A 15,472-nucleotide genomic window follows, 5' to 3' on the forward strand; every position below is an offset into this window, starting at 1 on the left:
TTATTGTTAGGGTTAGGGTTAAGTTGAGGTTTAGGATTAAGGTTAGCTTTACAATTAGGTTTAGTGTTAGGGTTAGGTTTCGGGTTAGCATTAGGCTTAGGGTTAGAGTTTAGTGTTAGGGTTAGGTTTAAGGTTAGTGTTAGGAATAGGGTTAGGTTTAGGGTTCAAGTTTAGAGTTAGGGCTAGGTTTAGTGTTAGGCTGAGGGTTACCGTTAGGTTTAGGATTAAACTTTAGGGTTTGGGTTACGGTTAGTTTTAGGTTTAGGTTTAGGGTTAGGGTTAGGGTTACGGTAAGGGTTAGGGTTAGGTTTAGGGTTAGGTTTAGGGATAGGTTTAGGGTTAACGTTTGTGGTTAGGTTTTAGGGAGAGGTTAGTGTTAGCCTTCAGGTTACGATTAGGTTTAGGGTATATGTTTAGGGTTAATGTTAGGGTTAGTGTTAGGTTTAGGTTTAGGGTTAGGATTACGGTTAGTGTTAGGTTTAGGCATTGAGTTTTAGGTAAATTTTAGTTTTAGGATTAGGTTTACAGTTAGTTTTAGGTTTAGGTTTAGTGTTAGGTTAGGGTTAGAGTTAGGGTTAGGGTTAGGGTTAGGTTTAGGTTTAGCATAAGGGTTAGGGTTCGTTTGAGGTTTAGAGTTAGGGTTAAGGTTAGGGCTAGGGTTAGGGTTAGGCTTAGGGTTAGATTTATGAGTTATTGTTAGTGTTAGGTTTAGGGTTATGTTTAGGATTATGGTTATGGTTATGGTTAGGGTTAGGGTTAGGGTTAGGTTTAGGGTTAGAGGTATGGTTTAGGGTTAGGGTTAGGGTTAGGGTTACGTATTATGGTCTGTGTTAGGTTTAGTTTAACGGGTAGGGTTAGGGTTAGGGATTAATGTTAGGTTTTTTGTTAGGTTTATGGTTAGGGTTATTGTTAGGGTTAGTGTTAGGCTTAGGGTTAGATTTTAGGATTACAGTTCGTTTTAGGGTTACTGTTAGTGTTAGGGTTAGGTTTAGGGTTAGGTTTAGTTTTAAAGTTGGGTTTAGGATTAGAATTTAGGGTTAGGGTTAATGTTAGCGTTAGGGTTATGTTTAGAGTTAGGGTTAGGGCTAGGTTTAGGTTTAGCTTTTGGGTTAGTGTTAGGGTTAGGATTTAGGGTCAGGTTTAGGGTTAGGTTTAGAATTAGGGTTATGATTAGGGTTAGGGTTAGGTTGAGGTTTAGGATTAGGGTTAGTGTTAGTGTTAGGTTTATAATTATGGTTAGCTTTATGGTTAGGATTATGGTTAGGGTTAGGCTTAGAGATAGTGTTATGGAATGGCTTTGGGTTACGGTTAGAGTTAGGTTTAGGGTTAGTGTTAGATTGAGTTTTAGGGTGAGGTTTACGGTTTGCGTTAGAAGTTAGTATTAGTGTTAGGTTTAGGGTTAGTGTTAGGGATAGTTTTAGGTTTAGGGTTATGTTAGAGGTTAGGGTTAAGGTTAGGATTGTGGTTAGGGTCAGGGATAGGGTAGGGTTAGAAGTAAGTGTTTGCGTTAGGTTTAGTGCTACGGTTAGGGATAGGGATAGTCTTATGGTTTGGGTTAGGTATTAGGTTTAGTGTTAGGGGTAGTTTAAGGAGTAGTGTTAGGATTAGGGTTAGGGTTAGGGATTAATCTTAAGTTTACGTTTCGGTTTAGAGTTAGTGTTAGTGTCAGTGTTAGAGTTAGAGTTTAGGGTTAGGGTTAGGTTTAGGGTTAGTGTTAGGGTTACGGTTAGGTTTAGGGTTAAATTTATGGGTAGGGTTACTTTTAGGATTAGGGTTATTTTTAGGGTTAGGATTACAATTTAGGTTTAATGTTAGGTTTAGGGTTAGGGTTATGGTTAGAGTTAGGTTTAGGGTTAGCTTTAGGTTTAGGGTTAGGTGTTAAGTTTTAGGAAGAGGATTATGGTTAGCCTGCAGGTTATGGTCAGGGTTAGGGGTAATGTATTAGGGATAGAGTTAGCATTATTGTTAGGGTTAGGGTTAGGGTTACATTTAGGTTTAGGGTATGGTTCAGGGTTAGGGAATCCTGTTAGGTTTAGGGTTGGGTTTATGGTTAGGGATAGTGGTAGGGTTAGGGTTAAGGTTAGGTTTAGGTTTAGATTTTAGGTTTAGGGTTAGGTTTAGGTTTAAGTTTAGGGTTAGGTTTAAGTTTAGGTTTACAATTTATGGTTGGGGTAGAATTACGGTTAGGGTTACATTTAAGGTTAGGCTTAGGGCTAGGTTAGGGTTAGAGTTAGGTGTTAGGTGTTAGGGAGAGGGATAGGGTTAGGCCATGGTCACGGTTAGGTTTTGGGTTAATATTAGGCTTAGGCTTAGGGTTATAGTTAGTGTTATGGTTAGGTTTATGTTTAGGGTTATATTTAGAGGTAGGGTTAGCATTAGAGTTTGGGCTTAGGTATTAGTGACAGGGTTAGGGTTAGGGTTAAGTATTACAGTCAGGCTTCGGGTTAGTTTAGGTCGTAGAGTTAGGGTTAGGTTAAGGGATTAATGTTAGGTTTAGGGTTAGGGTTATGGTTAGGTTTAGGGTTAGGGCTAGGATTAGAAGTTCGGGTTAGTGGTAGGGTTATGGTTATGGTTACGGTTAGGGTTAGGTTAGTGTTAATGTTAGGGTTAGGGGTTAGGGGTTAGGGAAAGGGTTAAGCTTAGGCTTAGGATTACAGATAGGGTTAGAATTACGATTAGCTTTAGGGTAAGGCTTAGGGTTAGTGTTAGTGTTAGTTTTAGGGTTTGGTTTAGCGTTAGGGTTAGTGGTTAGATGTCAGGGATAGCTTTAGGGTTAGTGTTAGGTTTACGGTTAGGGTTAGTGTTTGGGATAGTGTTAGGTTTAGAGTTAGAGTTTAGGGTTAGCGTTAGGGTTAAAATTAGGGTTAAGATTAGGTTTTGGGTAATTTACGGTTATGTTTATGTTATGTTTATGTTTAGGGTAAAGGTTAAGGTTAGGGTTATGATTAGGGTGAGGATTAGAGCTTAGGTGTTAAGAAAAGGGTTAGGGTTAGGCTTTGGGTTAGGGTTAGGTTTATGATTAGGTTTAAGGTTAAATTTAGGGTTAGGGTTAGGCATAGATTTAGTGTTAGTTTTAGAGTTAGGGTTAAGGTTTGGGTTAGGTGTTAGGATAGTGTTAGGTTTAGGGTTAGGGTTAGGTTTAGGGTTAGTGGTTAAGTGTAGGGTTAGGATTACGGTTAGTGCTACGGTTAAGTTTAGAGGTTAGTGTTCGTGTTAGGGTTAGGGTTAGGGTTAGGGTTAGGGTTAGGGTTAGAGATAGCATTAGTGTTAGGGGTAGGTTTAGAGTTAGGGTTAGGGTTAGTGTTAGTGTTAGGATTAGAATTTAAGCTTAGGGTTAGGATTAGATTTAGGGTTAGGATTAGGTGTTAGGTGTTAGCGTTAAGGTTAGGGTGAGTGTTAGGGTTATGGTTACAGGTTACCGTTAGGTTTAGGGTTAGGGTTAGGGTTCAGCTTATGCTTAGGTTAGTGTTAAAGGTTAGTATTAAGTTTAGGTTTAGAAGTTTGTTTTAGTGTTAGTGTTAGGTTTAGGATTAGAGTTAGTGTTAGGGTTAGAGGTTAGTTTTAGGTTTAGAGTTAGGCTTAGGGTAAAGGTAAGGGTTAGTATTAGGTTTAGGGTTAGAGGTATGGGTTAGCGTTAAGGTTAGGGTTAAGGTTATGATTAGGGTTAGGTTTAGGGTTATGGTAGGTTTAGAGTTAGGCTTAGGGTTACGTATTACAGTCAGTGTTAGTTTAATTGGTAGGGTTAGGGCTAGGGTAACCAATTGATGTTCCGTTTAGTGTTAGGTTTATGGCTAGGGTTAAGGTTAGGGTTAGTGTTAGCTTTAGGGTTAGAGTTTAGGGTTATGGTTAGGTTTAAGGTTATTGTTAGTGTTAGGGTTAGGTTTCGGTTTAGAATTTAGGGTTAGGGTTAGTGTTAGGTTTAGGCTTAACATTATGTTTAGGGTGAGTGTTAGGGTTAGGTTTAAAGCTTAAGTTTAGGTTTAGCATCACAGTTAGGGTTAGGGGTGGTTTAGAGGTTAGTGTTAGTGTTATGTTTAGGTTAGTGTTAGGGTTAGTGTTAGGTTTTGAGTTATGTTTAGGTTTAGGGTTAGTGTTAGGGTTAAGGATAGAATGAGGGTTAGGGTTAGGGTTAGGGTCATGGTTTGGCTTTGGGTTACAGTTATTGTTAGGGTTAGTGTTATGGTAAGGGTTATTGTTAGGTTGAGTTTTAGGGTAAGGGTTAGGGTTAGAATTTAGGTTTATTGTTAGCTCTAGGGTTACAGTTAGTTACAGCTTTAGGGTTAGGTTAGTGTTAGAAGTTAGGGTTAGGGTTAGTGTTAGCGTTAGGGTTAGCATTAGGGATAGGATTAAAGGTATGTGTTAGGTTTAGGTTTAGGGGTTGGGTAAGGTTTAGGGTTAGAGTTAGGGTTAGGGTTCGGTGTTAGGTGTTAGGGAGAGTTTTAGGGGTAGGCTTCGTGGTATGGTTAGGGTTAAGGTTACGACTAGGTTTAGTGTTAGTGTTAGGGCTATGGTTAGAGTTTAGAATTAGGTTTAGGGGTAGCGTTAGTGTTTTGGTTACGGTTATAGTTTAGGTTTAGGTTTAGGGTTAGTGTTAGGGTTAGTGTTAGGGTTAGGTTTATGGTTAGAGGTTAGTGTTAGGTTTAGGGTTAGGGTTTGTTTTATGGTTAGGATTAGGTTTAGCTTTATGGTTGGGGTTATGGTAGTGTTAGGGTTAGGGTTAGGTATTACTGTCAGGTTTAGGGTTTGTTTAAGGGGTAGGGTTAGAGTTAGGGTTAGGGATTAATGCTAGGTTTAGGGTTAGTGTTATGTTTAGGTGTTTAGGCTTAGAGTTAGGTTTAGTGTTACGGTTAAGGTTAGGTTTTGAGTTAGAGTTTAGGGTTAGAGTTAGGGTTAGGTTTAGGGTTAGGATTAGAATTAGAATTTAGGGTTAGGGTTATGTTTATGATTAGGGTTAGGGTTAGGGTTATGGTTAGGTTTAGTTTTAGGTTTATGGTTAGTTTTAGGGTTAGGTTTAGGGTCAGGGTTAGTGGTTAAGTGTTAGGGATAGGATTAGGGTTAGTTTTAGAGTTAGGGTTAGGTATAGTTTTAGGGTTAGATTTAGGGTTAGGGTTAGGGGTTAGGTGTTCGTGATAGTGTTAGGTTAGGGTTAGTGATAATATTATGGTTAGTGTTTGGGTGTAAGTTAGTGTTAGTGTTATGGTTAGTTTAGGGTTAGGGTTAAAGCTTAGGTTTAGGGTTATGTTTAGGTTTAGGTTTAGGGTTAGCGTTAGGGTTACGGCTAGGGTTAGGTTTAGGTTTACAGTTAGGTTTATGTTTACAGATAGTGTTAGTGTTAGGCTTTAGGCTTAGTGTTAGGGTTACGGTTAGGATTAGGTTTAGGGTTATGGTTGGAGATAAGTGTTAAGTTTAGTGTTAGAATTTGGGGTTAGGTTTAGGGTTAGGCTTAGGCATAGGGTTTATGGTTATGGTTAGGGTTAGGGTTAGGATTATTGTTAGTGTTAGTCTTTGGGTTAGGGTTAGAGGTATGGTTTAGGGTTATGGTTAAGCTTAGGGTTAGGGTTAGGGATACAGTTAGGGTTATGCTATGGTTACGGTTAGGGTTAGGGTTAGGTATTACAGTCAGTTTTAGGGTTAGTTTAAGGGGTAGGTTTAGGGATTAATGTTAGGTTTAGGGTTATGGTTATGGTTAGTGTTAGTGTTAGGGTTAGTGTTAGCATTAGGATTAGATGTTAGGGTTAGTGGTAGGGTTAGAGTTATGGTTGCAGTTAGGTTTAAGTTTAGGGTTAGGTTTAGGGTTAAGGTTAGTTGTTAGGGAGAGGGTTAAGATTAGGCTTTGGGTTACAGTTAGTGTTAGTGTTACAATTAAGTTTAGGATTAGACTTAAGATTAGGGTTAGGTTAGGGTTAGGGTTAGTGTTAGGTTTAGGTTTAGGGTTTGGGTTGGGGTTAGGTTTTAGGAATAGGGATAGGGTTAGGATTAGGGTAAGGTTTTGGTTTACGGTTAGGTTTAGATTTACAAATATTGTAGGTTTACAGTTAGGTTTTAGGTTTAGGTTTAGTTTTACGGTTAGGGTTAGTGTTAGGTTTAGGTTTAGGGTTAGGTTTAGTGTTAGCGTTATGATTACATTAGGGTTAGTTTTAGGGTTAGCGTTAGGGTTAGGGTTAGGGTTAGGTGTTAGGGATAAGGTTGCAGTTAGGGTTAGGTTTAGGGCTAGGGTTAGGGTTAATGTTTAGGTATATGGTTAGGTTTATGGTTAGTGTTAGGGTTAGGGTAATCATTAGAATTTAGGGTTAGTGTTAGGTTTAGTGTTAAGGTTACCCTTTCAGTTAGGGTTAGTGATAGGTTAGGTTTAGGGTTCAGCTTTATGTGTTAGGGAAAGGGTTTTGGTTAGGCTTTGGGTTATGGTTATGTTTTGGTTTATGATTAGTTTTAGGGTTAGTGTTTGGGTTAGTGTTAGGGTTAGGGTTGGGGGTTATGTGTTAGGCATAGAGTTAGCGTTAGGGTTAGTGTTAGGTTTAGTGTTAGTGGTAGGTTTAGGGTTAGGTTTAGGGTAAAGGTTAGGTTTAGGGATAGGGTTAGGGTTAGGTTTAGCGTTTAGAATTAGGGTTAAGGTTAGGGTTATTGTTAGGGTTAGGATGAGGTTTAGTGTTAAGGTTAGGGTTTGTGTTAGGGTTAGTTTTAGGGTTAGTTTTCGGATCAGGGTTAGGGTTTAGTTAGAGTTGAAGGTTAGGGTTAGGGTTTGTGTTAGGGTTTGGTTCTGGGTTAGATATTAGGTTTAGGGTTAGGTATGTGTTTAGTGTTAGGGTTAGGGTTATGTTTATGATTAGAATTTAGTGTTAAGATTAGGGTTAAGGTTAGGATTAGTGTTACAGTTAAGGTTAGGTTTAGGGCTAGGTTTAGGGTTAGCATTATTGGTTAGGTGTTAGGGAAAAGGGTTAGGGTTACGATTAGGGTTAGGTTAGGGTTAGTCTTTGTGTTAGGTTTAGAGGTATGGGTTTGGGTTATGGTTAGGGTTAGGGTTAGGTTTAGGGTTATACTATGGTTACGGTTAGGGTTAGGAATAGGTATTACAGTCAGGTTTAGGGTTAGTTTAAGTTGTAGGGCTAGGGTTAGGGTTCTGGATTAATGTTAGTTTTAGGGTTATGGTTATGGTTTGTGTTAGGGTTAGGGTTAGCATTAGTGTTAGGATTATATGTTAGGCTTAGTGGATCTTTAAGGGTTATGATTACAGTTACATTTAGGATTAGGGTTAGGTTTAGGGTTAGTGGTTAGTTGTTAGGCAGAGGGTTAAGTTTAGGCTTCGGGTTACATTTAGCGTTAGGGTTATGATTAAGTTTAGGGTTAGGATTAGAATTAGGGGTAGGTTTAGGTTTAGTGTTAGTTTTAGGGTTAGGTTTAGGGTTTGGGTTCAGGTTAGATGTTAGAAATAGGGATAGCACTAGGTTTAGGGTTAGGGTTAGGATTAGGTTTAGGCTTATGATTTGAGGGTAACATTCGGTTTAGTGTTATAGTTTGGATTTAAGTTTAGTGTTAGGGTTAGGCTTAGATGTTATTGTTAGAGTTAGTGTTAGGATTAAAGTTAAAGCTTAGGTTTAGGGTTTGGGTTACAGTTCGGGTTAGGGTTAGGTTTAGAGGTTAGTGTTACGGTTAGCTTTAGTTAATGTTAATGTTAAGTTTAGTGTTAGGTTTAGAGTTAGGTTTAGGTTAGCGTTAGGGTTAGGGTTAGGATTAGGGTTAGGGTTAGGTTTAGGGTTAGGTTTACGGTTAGGCTTTTGGTTACGGTTAGGGTTATGGTTAGGGTTATGTTTAGAGGTATGGGTTAGGGTTTGTGTTAGTGTTAGTGTTACGTTTATGGTTGAAGCTAGGGTTAGGGTTAGGATTAGGAATTAAAGTCAGGCCTAATGTTAGTTTAAGGGGTAGGGTTACAGTTAGGGTTACGGTCAGGGTTATGATTTGGGTTAGAGATTATGTTTACGGTTATTGTTATGGTTAGGGTTAGTGTTACGATTAGCGTTAGGATTAGGGATAGGGTTAGTGTTAAGCTTATGTTTAGGGTTAAGGTTAGGGTTACAAGTTAGGGTTAGGGTTAGGGTTAGGGTTAGGGTTAGGGTTACAGTTAGGGTTAGTGTTACATTTAGGGTTAGGATTTAGGGTTAGTGTTAGGGTTAGTGTCAGGGTTAGAGTTATTGTTACGCTTCAAATTACAATTAGGTTTAGGGTTACGATTAGGTTAAGGTTTAGGCTTATTGTTAGATTTAGGGTTATGTTTAGGTTTATCATTAGGGTTAGGGGTTACTTGTTAGGGATAGCGTTAGGCTTGGGGTAGGGTTAGTGTTAGGTTTACTGTTATGGTTAGGGTTAGGTATAGTGTTAGCTTTAGGATTAGGGCAAGGGTTAGGGTTACAGTTAGGCTTCAGGTTATGGTGTGGGTTAGAGTTATGATTATGTTGGGGTTACGGTTAGGGTTAGGGTTTGGGTTAGGTTTAGATTTTAGGCATAGTTTTAGGGTTAGTGTTAGTGTTACGGTTTGAGTTTAGGTTTAGGGTTAGGGTTAGAGTTATGGTTAGTGGTTAGCGTTAGGTTTGGTTGAGTGTTAGGGTTAAAGCATCGCTTTAGGGTTCGGGTTCCTGTTAGGGTTAGGGTTAGATGTTAGGGATAGGTTTAGGTTTAGGGTTGGTGATAAAGCTTAAGTTTGGCGTTAGGGTTAGTGTTAGGGTTAGGTTTAGAGTTAATTTTCGTGTTAGGGTTAGGGTTAGTGATATGTTTAGAGTTTAGCATTTGGTTTAGGGTGAAGGTTAGGGTTATGGTTAGGCATAGAGGTTAGGGTTAGTGTTAGGGGTTAGGGTTAGTGTTACGTTTAGGGTTTGGTTTAGGGATAGGGTTAGAGGTATGTGTTGGGGTTAGGATTAGTCTTAAGGTCAGTGTTAACGTTAGGGTTAGTGTTATGCTAGGGTTAGGGTTCAGGTTAGGGTTAGATATTAGTTTTAGGGTTAGTTTAAGGGGTAGGGTTAAAGGTAAGGTAAGGGATTACTGTGAGATATAGGGTTTAGGTTATGGTTATGGTTATGGTTAGGGTTAGGGTTATGGTTAGACTTAGGCTTAGAGGTTATTGTTAGTTTTAGGGTTAGTGTTAGGGTCAGTGTTACAGTTAGAGTTTAGGGTTAGGTTTAGGGTTAGGGTTAGGGTTAGTGTTAGGGTTAGAATTAGTGTTACACTTAGAATTTAGGGTTAGGTTTAGGGTTAGATTTATGGTTAGTGTTAGGGCTAGGGTTAGGGTTATGGTTACTGTTAGGGTTATGGTTAGAGATTAGCATTTGTTTTAGGGATAGAGTTAGGGTTAGGGTTAAGGTTACAGATAGGGTAAGGGTTAGGATTAGGGTTAGTTATTATTTTTAGGGTTAGGGTTACGGTTAGGGTTGGGGTTAGGTGTTAGGGATAGGGTTATGGGTTAGGGTTAGGGTTACTCTTAGGGTTATGGTAGGGTTAGGATTATGGTTAGGGTTAGCATTTAGGGTTAGTCTTATGGTTAGGTCAATGTTATGGTTAGGGTTAGGGTTAGGTTGAGGTTTAGTGTTAGGTTAAGATTAGTGTAACAATTTAGATTTAGTGTTAGGTTTAGCGTTAGGGTTAGGGATAGGTTTAGGGTTAGGTTTAGTGTTAGAGGTTATGGTTAGTGTTATGTTTAGGGTTAGGGTTAGGGTTAGGGTTTGGTTAGAGGTATGTGTTAGTCTTAGTGTTAGCGTTAGGGTTAAGGTTTTGGTTAGGTTTATGGTTAGGATTATGGTTAGGGTTAGCAATCAGGGTTAGGCTTAGAGTTAGGGTTAGTGTTATGGTTAGGATTAGTTTGAGGTTTAGTGTTAGGTTAGGATTAGGGTTACAAGTTAGTTTTAGTGTTAGGTTTAGGGTTATGTTAGGGACAGGATTAGGGTTAGGGTTAGGGTTAGTGTTAGAGGTTAGGGTTAGTGATATGTTTAAGGTTAGGGTTCGGGTTAGGGTTAGAGGTATGTGTTACGGTTAGGGTTAGTGTTAATGTTAGGGTTAAGGTTAGGGTTAGTGTTAGGGTTATGCTAGTGTTATGTTTAGGTTTAGGGTTAGGTATTATAGACAGTGTTAGCTTTAGTTTAAGGGTTAGGGTTAGGGTTAGGGTTAGTATTAGGAGTTAGTTCTTAGGAAGAGTGTTAAGGTTAGGCTTTGGGTTATGGTTAGTGTTAGGATTTATGTGTTAGGAAGAGTGTTAAGGTTAGTCTTCGAGTTATGGTTGGTGTTAGGGTTACAATTAGGTTTAGGGTTATGCTCAGGGTTACGATTAGGGTTAGTGTTTGGTTTAGTGTTAGTTTTAGGGTCTGATTTAGCGTTCGGATTAGGGGTTAGGTCTTAGGGATCGGGTTAGGGTTAGGGTTAGTGTCAGGCTTAAGTTGACAGTTAGGGTTAGGCTTAGGGATAGTGTTAGCTTTAGGGTTAGGGTTTAGGGTTAGTGTTATGGTTAAGGTTTGGGTTATGGTTAGGCTTCGGGTTATGCTTAGGGTTAGGGTTAGGCTTAGGTTTAGGCTTAGTGTTAGGTTTAGGGTTTGATGTTAGGGATAGTTCTAGGGTTAGTGTTAGTGTTACGGTTAGAGTTTAGGTTTCGGGTAAGGCTAGGGTTATGGGTCGAGGTTAGCATTAGGTTTCCATTAGGGTTAGGGTTAAAGCTTAGGATTATGGTTAGGGTTAGGGTTAGGTTTAGGGTTAGGGTTAGTGTTCGGTTTAGGGTTATGGTTAGGGTTAGTGTTATGGTTGGCGGTTAGCGTTTGGTTTAGGGTTAGAGTTATGGTTAGAGTTTTGGTTAGGTTTAGGTTTAGGTTTAGAGGTTATGGTTAGTGTTAGGTTTAGTGTTAAAGCTTAGGTTCAGGGTTTGGGTTAGTGTTAGGGTTAGATATATGGTAAGGGTTAAGATTAGGGTTACTGGTTAATTTTAGGGTTAGGGTTACGGTTAGGGTTAGGTCTAGAGGTTATTGTTAGGGTTAGGGTTAGAATTAGGGTTATTTTTAGGGTTAGAGTTAGGGTTAGGGTTAGCCTTGGGTTATAGTTAAGGTTAATGTTTACAATTAGGTTAGGATTAGGGTTAAGGTTTGCATTAGATGCATTGTTAAGTTTAGGGTTAAGGTTAGGTGTTAGGTGTGAGGTATAGGGTTTTGTGTTAGAGTTAGGGTTAGTGATATGTTTAGGGTTAGCGTTTAGGGTTAGGGTTAGGGTTAGGGTTAGTGTTATGGTTAAAGTTAGGGTTAGGGTTAGGTTGAAGTTTAGGGTTGGGGTTATTGTTAGAGTTAAAAGTTAGCTTTAGTGTTACTTTTAGGGTTCGGGTAGGGATAGGTTTAGGGTTAAGATTAGTGTTAGAGGTTAGGGTTAGTCTTAGAATTAGGGTTAGCGTAAGTGTTAGGCTTAGGGTTAAAGGTACGGGTTAGGGTTAGGGTTAGAGTGAGGGTTAGGCTTATGGTTAGGGTTAGGGCTGGGTTATTCTAGGATTAGGGTTAGGGTTAGGTATTACAATAAGGGTTAAAGCTAGTTTAAGGGGTAGTTTTAGGGTTAGGGTTAGGGTTAGGAAATAATGTTAAGTTTATGGTTATGATTATGGTTAGGGTTAAGGTTAGATTAAGGGTTAGTTTTGGAAGTTAGGGTTAGCGGTACTGTTAGATTTATGTTTACAGTTAGGGTTAGTGTTAGGTTTAGGCTTAGGGGTTACTTGTTTGGGAGAGGGTTAAGATTAGGCTTCGGATTACATTTAGCATTAGCGTTATGATTAGGTTTAGGGTTAGGGTTAGGTTTAGTGTTAGTTTTACCGTCAGGTTTAGGGTTAGGGTTAGGGTTAGGGTTAGGGTTAGGGTTAGGTGTTAGGGATAGGGTTAGGGTTCGGGTTAGGGTTAGGTTTAGGATAAGGCTTTGGTTTACGGTTATGGTTAGGGTTAGGAATAGTGTTAAGTTTAAGGTTAAGATTTAGGTTTATGTTTATGTTTAGGGTTAGGGTTAGGTTTAGTTTTAGGTTTACGATTAGGGTTAGGGTTAGTGTAAGTGTTAGAAGTTATTTTTAGTGTTAGAGTTAGGGTTAGGGTTAGGGTTAGAGTTAGGTTTAGGTTTAGATGTTAGGGTTAGGTTTAGGTTTACAGTTAGGGTTAGGGTTAGGGTTAGGTTTAGTGTTAGGGCTAGTTTTAGGGTTAGGTTTAAGTTTAGGTTTAGGATTAGGGTTACTGTTAGGGTTAGAAGTTGGTTTAGTGTTAGGGTTAGGGGTAGGGTTAGAGTTAGAGTTAGGTTTAGGGTTACATTTTAGGGTTAGGTTTAGGTTTAAGGTTAGGGTTATGAATTTGGCCTCAGGTTATGGTTAGTGTTAGGGTTAGGGTTATGGTTAAGTTTAGTGTTAGTTTTACCGTCAGGTTTATGGTTAGGGTTAGGGTTAGGTTTTAGGGATAGGGTTAGGGTTCGGGTTAGGCTAAGGCTTAGGTTTATGGTTATGGTTAGGGTTTGGAATAGTGTTAAGTTTAGGGTTACGATTTAGGTTTATGTTTAGGTTTAGGTTTAGGTATAGGATTAGGGTTAGGGTTAGGGTTAGTGTAAGGGTTAGAAGTTTTTTTTTAGTGTTAGTGTTAGGGTTAGAGTTATTGTTAGAGTTAGGTTTAGGTTTAGATGTTAGGGTTAGGTTTAGGTTTACATTAGGGTTAGGGTTAGGTTTAGTGTTAGGGTTAGTTTTTAGGTTTAGGTTTAGGTTTAGGATTAGGGTTACTGTTAGGGTTAGAAGTTGGTTTAGTGTTAGGTTTAGGGGAAGGTCTAGGGTTAGAGTTAGAGTTAGGGTTAGGGTTACATTTTAGGTTTAGGGTTAGCGTTATGGTTAGAGGTTAGCGTCATAGTTAGGGTTAAGGTTATGGTTAGGGTTTAGCATTAGGTTTAGGGTTAGAGTTGTGTTTAGGCTTAGGGTTAGGGTTAGGCTTAAATGTTATGGTTAAGGTTAGGGTTAGGTTTTCGTTAAAACTTGGGTTTAGTTTTAGGGTTAGTGTTAGGGCTAGTGTTACAGTTTGTGTTAGGGTTAGTGTTAGAGTTAGTGTTATGGTTAGGTTTAGGGGCTAGGGTTAGGGAGAGGCTCAGATTTAGGCTTTGGGTTATGGTTAATGTTAGGGTTACGATTAAGTTTAGGGTTAGGGTTACATTTAGGATTAGGGTTAGGGTTATGTTTGGTGTTAGTGTTAGGGTTAGGGTTAGGCTTAGAGTTTATGGTTAGGCTTAGTGTTAGAGTTATCTTTTTTTTTTTTTTTATTTAAGAGGAAAAAGAGAAAAACACAAAACAAACCAAAGCGGCGTAAGGGTACACGCAATACAGAACTACAAAACAAAACAAAACAAAACAAAAACAAAAAACCATAAGAGTAAGAAATTACCTGCTAGTAGATTACACACTATTTTCTTGAAAATAGTTCCTCAAATCACAGTATCAAAGAACACAAGGTAGACATTCAAAAAGGGAGACTGCAAACAGCGTGTTAGAGTTATCTTTAAAGCTTAGGTTTTGGGTTAGGATGAGGATTAGAATTAGGGCTATTGTTAGGATTAGGGTAAGGTAAGGGTTATAGGTATGGGTTAGGGTTATGTTTAGGATCAGGGTTATGCTAGTGTTAGGGTTAGGGTTAGGTATTACAGTCAGTTTTAGGGTTAGTTTAAGGGGTAGGGGTAGGGTTAGAGTTAGGGTTAGGGATTAATGTTAGGGTTAGGGTTGAGGTTATTGTTATGGTTAAGGTTAAGGTTTGGGTTAGGCTTAGGTTTAGGGTTAGGATTAGAAGTTAGTGTCAGGGGTATCCTAGGTTTATGGTTACAGTTAGGTTTAGGGTTAGTGTTAGGATTAGGGTTAGGGTTTGGTGTTAGGGAGAGGATTAAAATTAGGCTACGTGTTATGGTTAGCATTAGGGTTACGATTAGTTTTAGGGTTAGGCTTAGGCTCAGGGTTAGTGTTAGGTTTAGTGTTAGTTTTAGGGTTAGGTTTATGGCTAGGGTTGGGGCTTGGCGTTAGGGAGAGGGTTAGGGTTAGGGTTGTGGTTAGGTTTAGGGTAAGGGTTAGGTTTATGGTTAGGTTTAGTGTTTGAAATCATGTTAGGTTTAGGTTTAGGGTTTAGGGTTAGGTTTAGGGTTAGGGTTAGGGTTAGGGTTAAGGTTAGGTTTAGTGTTAGGGTTAGTTTTAGTGTTAAAAGTTGGTTTATTGTTAGTGTTGTGGTTAGGGTTAGAGTTAGATTTAGGGTTAGCTTTAGATGTTAGGTTTAGTGTTAGGGTTACCATTACGGTTAGGATTAGGGTTAGGTTTAGTGTTACAGATAGAGTTTAGGGTTAGGTTTAGGGTTAGAGTTAGGATTAAGGTTAGGGTTAGGGTTATAGTTAGAGGTTAGCCTTTTGTTTAGCGTTATTGTTTGGGTTTACCTTTAGGGTTAGTTTTAGGCTTAGAGGTTATGGTTAAAGTTAAGATTACGGTTAGGATTAAAACTTAGGTTTAGGTTTAGGGTTAGTGTTAAGGTTAGGGTTAGTGGTTAGGTGTTTGGGAAAGGGTTAGGGTTAGGGTTAAGTTAGGAAAAGGGTTAGGTTTAGATTTAGAGAAATGGGTTAGGGTTAGGGTTAGGGTTAGGGTTAGGGCTAGGGTTAGGGTGAGTGTTTGGCGTAGGTTTAGGGTTAGGGTTAAGTTTAGAGGTATGGGTTTTGTTTAGGTTTTTAGGTAGGGTTCGGGTTAGGGTTAGTGTTATTGTAGGTTTAGGGTTAGGGTTACGTATTACGGTCAGTGTTAGCGTTAGTTAAATGCGTAGTGTTAGGGTTAGTGTTAGAAATTAATGTTAGGTTTAGGGTTAGTTTTATGGGTAGGGTTAAGGTTAGGGTTAGTGTTAGTTTTAGGGTTATGGTTAGGGTTAGGGTTTTCGTTAGATTTTGTTTTAGAGTTAGGGTTAAGGTTAGGGTTAGATTTAGGGTTATGTGAAGGGGTTAGTTGTTAGGGATAGGTGTATGGGTTAGGGTTAGTGTTAGGTTTAGGGTTAGGGTTAGGGTTACGGTTAGAGTTGGGGTTACGGTTATGGTTAGAGGTTAGCGTTAGGTTTAGGGTTAGGGTTAGGGTTTGGTTTATAGTTAAAGGTTATGGTTAGGTTTAATTTAAGGTTAGTGTTTAGGGTTAGTGATCCTTTAAGGGTTAGCTTGGAATTACGTTTAGGTTTAGGGTTAAAGTTTAGGGTTAAGGTTAGTGTTAGAGTTAGGGTTAGGATTATGCTTAGTGTTAGGGTTATGATTAAGGTTAGGGTTAGGAGTTAGATGTTAGGGAGAGGGTTAGGGTTAGGCTTTGGGTTTCCGTTAGTGTTAGGTTTAGGTTTAGGTTAAGGGTTAGAGTTAGGGTTAGAGTTAGGGTTAGGCTTAGTGTTAGGATTAGGGTTAGCGTTAGTTTTAGGATTAGTGTTAGGGTTAGGGTTAGGTGTTAGCGATAGTGTTA

The sequence above is a fragment of the Cavia porcellus genome, unplaced genomic scaffold, assembly GCF_034190915.1.
Source record: "Cavia porcellus strain 051 isolate PalLab524CR breed Dunkin Hartley unplaced genomic scaffold, mCavPor4.1 scaffold_34, whole genome shotgun sequence".
NCBI lineage: Eukaryota > Metazoa > Chordata > Mammalia > Rodentia > Caviidae > Cavia > Cavia porcellus.